A 4,815-nucleotide genomic window follows, 5' to 3' on the forward strand; every position below is an offset into this window, starting at 1 on the left:
AAACAGATAAATTTTATTCTTTTCTTTCCTTTAAATTTTGAAAACATACATCTCTTTTCATTTACGAGCAATTCGATCGAGCACATGTGCATTACTTTTCAGTCTATTCTCGCTTATTGAAAAAACCCGATATGAAATTTCGAGTTAAGAATTCATCTCGCAAGGTACAAAAGCGTGGCGCTAAAATAAATTTTTAATAAAAAAAGGAAAAGAATTAGTAAAATGACTTATACAAATATAGCAAAGACTGTAAAATGATATAGAGATTACTGCGTCATATATGTATATAAATAATAATAATAATAATAATGAGTCAATATACTATCTAGTGTACCCATAAAAAACTTAATGAAGTTTCGCGACAAAACTTTTTGACATGCATCCGAGATTTTTTACGTTTTTTACGCCTTTGTTTCACGCATTATACAATTTAGAGAGCAGCGCCACTAACGATCACTTAACTAATGTCTAGGTTGTCCAACAATTCGATACGCGACTAGTCTTAATTTCTAATGCCTTGTTATCAAGATGATTCATCTGCCTGTATTTATATATTGAATTTGGAGCACTTTTTTTGACTTACAAGTTACTTCAGTACTCTTTCTATTTATATGTCTAAAGTCTCTTTTAGGGGCAGCTTTGCTACTTCAAAGAAAATCCTAGAATACAAATAAAATCGAATGAACATTGGTTATTCACGAAAATATGTTTCAATATATGTATATATAAATTATAACGTGTATAATATATATAGTGTAACATGTTCAATATATAAAAAAATACATAGCAAAAAATAAATACTTACTTGTGGCTGTACTTGTTGTGGACAGTCTTTAATGCTTCTTCGTGTTTCCTATGCAAGCTCTGGTTTAAAAGATTGCAAATATCTCTTATGTCGTCAAGTTTATAACCGCTATAGTATTCTAATGTTGGATTCCATCCTCCCAAGTCCTTCATTAGCAACGCTAGTAACAACGCCGCCGCCGCCATTTTACTATCGCTAAACCTGATCATTGTATAATCCATCAGAGAATGTTCCAGTATGTACCGAGCCAGAGTTAACGTGGGCATAGACACCTTGGCACACTATTTTCAGATAGTAATGATTGAATTAGTATACGTTTATATAGATTCCATTTGAATAAGACGGATATTTTATTGGAGAATAAAATAAAAAATCAAAACATTAGTCTCCAACAAAAGAAGGTAATTAATCTTCTACAACCTGATGTTTTAAAAATAATATATGTACTTCTTTCTACAGTAAATATTATATATGTTTAGTTGAGTACATAAAATTTACATATTGAAAAAGAAAAATGTCAAGCGCTTTTGCTCAGACTCCAACACGAGAATTCAACACGAATCTTCCACTTGCTAATTGCTACTATAATGTAAAATGCCTAATATATTCATTTAAATCTTGGAACAGAATAATTTCTGGGATACCCGATATAAATTGTTAACTTTGTGAATATCTTACCCTGGCATAACGCCAAAGAAATCTGTAAGAAAGAGGTATTCCCAGGTCAAAATTGACTATTTTTAAAATACTTATTTCCATTTTGATCAGCTCCCTTTGCGTGTAAGCGCCGTCACATATATAAAAATCTTCCACCATTGATGGTATTCTTTCCTAAAGTTAAAGTTAAGAATAAGTTTTTGTTATTGGGTTTACTGCTCGACATGAGCACAATCAGGCAAAAATTTGTGTAGCAGAGATAATATAAAACTTACGTCAAACTTGCTCGCTATGAAAAGACTCGCAGCGCCGAGCAATTGTAGAGTCTCTTTCCCGACTGTCATCTTTGTTAGGTATAGATCGACCAGTTTTACAGCCAGATATAAGGTCTCGTGATTCAACTCAAACGACTCCTGCACCTCGACCATCCAATCGACCAGTAGCGCTCTCATCCATTGCAAGAGGCATACTTGCCGATCCATGTAATTGCCGATGGGGAATAGGCGTTCTCGTTCTTTCAGATACTCGAAGATGTCCATCGCATAGTGTGACACCTGGTACGGATCTAGCCAATTCTCGACATTAAAGTCCCATTGGACACCTTCGGGTAATTGTCTTATCTTACAGGTATGGCGATCAACAAACTGGCGGCCGAAACCTTATCCTCACTCGCAGAAGACGATGGTTCACTTTGTTCATCTTTCTCCGTTTGTTTTTCCACTGATTTCTCCCTTTTCTCATTTGTTTTTTCATCAACCTGTATATATTTAGTCTATTAGTACTGCATACACGGAATAAAGTAAAACAAAATGTAATATCTTCTAAAGCACCGATGTACAACGAATTATCCTCTGATCTCTCCAAATCTGAACTCATTCTATTATTTACAACTTTGTTGGCAGTCTCCGTTTTATCATCTTTTTTTATAATAGGCTTAACACGAGGCACTAGTTTTGCTTTTGCCGGTACAATTTTTGATACAGCAACGTCTGCAGGTTTCTCTGGCAAAGCAACGTTACTTTCAATTGATTTGGTTTGAGTAACCATCTTTTTCGATGTATGGTTCTGCCCTGCCAGCGATGTGGTAATGGCCTACTACCAAATGTGAAATAATGAACATTAATGTAAATATTACAATGCTGTGTTTGGGATAAATTTAAAAAATAGTGGTTTGATTTTCATGAGGAAAGAGTGGACGTCGACATAAAAATCGAGCTGAAAATTGCATTTAAATCTTACCACTGAATCAAAATATACATTTAAATTTTGATATAATAATTGTGTAGAGTACACATACATTGGTGATGTTTGCAAAAGCGCATCTTTTATGTGTTTTTTCTTTAAACGGCGAAACTTCCGCTTTTCGCTTGGCACGAGTTTATCTACCAACATTGGGTTGTCGTAATACATTGCTCTGTAAAGAATTTTGAAGTACTATACTGAAATTAATTAAAGTATTATTTTGACTTCTGGTCGTTATTCCTTTCCTCAAAGTTGCAGTGCTGTTTTGTCGATTTTGTCCGAGTAATACCTTCGGTGGTGCCATTTTTCAGATATGACGAAACTTTAGTTCCTTATCTAATTGCTATAATTCACAAACATACATATAATTAGTTTATATACATTATACATAGTTTAATTTATATAGTGCATAATATAATACGGAATGTTTTAGAAATAAATTGTCAAATTTGAGGAGCATATTCTACCAACAGTAAAAATGGAAAAGTTACAAATTTTAAGTAACATCAAAGGAAAGGGAGACGTAAAAAGAAGGAAGATAAGAGAGATAAGTGATTTCGAAGTACAACAGATAGTATAAGTGAATAAAAGAGAGAAGGAGGACATGTAAAATGTATGTATATATGAAATGAAAAGAGAGCATTTTTATCTTTTTCTAACTCTTAAAACTGTAAAAGAATAAAAAATAAGTTGAACCGATATAATAATAACTTACGATAATTCCTTCGCATAAACGGGATTGATCTCCTCGGCATCAGCTCCCTGCCGTCAATATATTATATATATATATATATATATATATATATATATATATACTAGCTGGTTACCCGGGCTTCGCCCCGGAGGACATGTGTAGTAAGACACGCAAATAGTCTCTCTCTTAATCCTTTATATATATAGATAGCTTAAAAGCTATAAAACTCTGAAGCTTTTTTTTGTAAATTCCTTTATCAATCATCACTTAAATCACCTTTACATTCTGTATTTGTAATTTTTAATCACTTTTATTTATATAAAAAAATTAAGATATTAAAATGATGGACTTCTACACCACCCTTGAGGTTCCACCTATTGGCGCGTTAGGTTTTTTATAGTAGACCTTCGCCTTAAGCCCTATTATACTACTTCTCATATTATTTTCTCGCATAGCGCAGAATACATTTTGATAGTAATCACTGCGCGTTGCGCAGAATGCATTTTAGCTGCAATTACTGCGCAAATCGCAGAATGCATTTCTGTTTTTCTTTATTTTATTGTAAAACTATATCTATATATATAAAGGATTTATAATAGAATAACGAAAAATTATACACTTAATGCAATCCCCGGGAAATTCTACCCCTACTTCATATACAATTCTTTGCGATTTGGTCAATTTTATTTCCGTTTTATTTCCGTAAAAATTGGAAAAATTAAAAAAACCAGTTTCCATAAAATCGGTAGCAAAAAACTATACTCGTCTTTGTGACAAATATGATGCCTTGGTCATACACGATGCCTTGTTCAGACTCGATGTCTTGTTCAGACACGATTTCAGACACGATGTCTTATTCAGACACGATGCCTTGTTCAGACTCGATGTCTTGTTCAGACACGATGTCTTGTTCAGACACGATGTCTTGTTCAGACACGATGTCTTGTTCAGACTCGATGTCTTATTCAGACACGATGCCTTGTTCAGACTCGATGTCTTGTTCAGACACGATGTCTTGTTCAGACACGATGTCTTGTTCAGACACGATGTCTTGTTCAGACTCGATGTCTTGTTCAGACACGATGTTTTGTTCAGACACGATGTCTTGTTCAGACACGATGTCTTGTTCAGACACGATGTCTTGTTCAGACACGATATTTTGCGCAGACATTATATTGTTTACACACTCGTCTTTGTGACAAATTTGATGTCTTGTTCATAAACGATGCCTTGTTCAGACACGATGCCTTATTTAAACACGATGTCTTGTTCAGACAACGATGCCTTGTTCAAACACGATCGAAATTTATTTTTTTTTTTTGAGTTGAAGAACATCGCCTTGGAGGACATATGTATTAAGACATGCAAATAAGTAATAGCGTATATTTTCATTTAACACCAGTATGACCTTTTTTTC

General features: G+C 33.8%; 1 pseudogene; it reads right to left on the reverse strand.

The window, feature by feature from the left end:
• Positions 1 to 318: 318 nt before the first annotated feature.
• On the reverse strand, positions 319 to 3,532 carry LOC139780001 (G2/mitotic-specific cyclin-B3-like; annotated as a pseudogene).
• Between the last annotated feature and the right edge of the window lie 1,283 nt (positions 3,533 to 4,815).

This window comes from Temnothorax nylanderi, unplaced genomic scaffold (genome assembly GCF_030848795.1).
Source record: "Temnothorax nylanderi isolate EJ_2023f unplaced genomic scaffold, tnyl_v1.0 TNYL_tig0255_pilon, whole genome shotgun sequence".
NCBI lineage: Eukaryota > Metazoa > Arthropoda > Insecta > Hymenoptera > Formicidae > Temnothorax > Temnothorax nylanderi.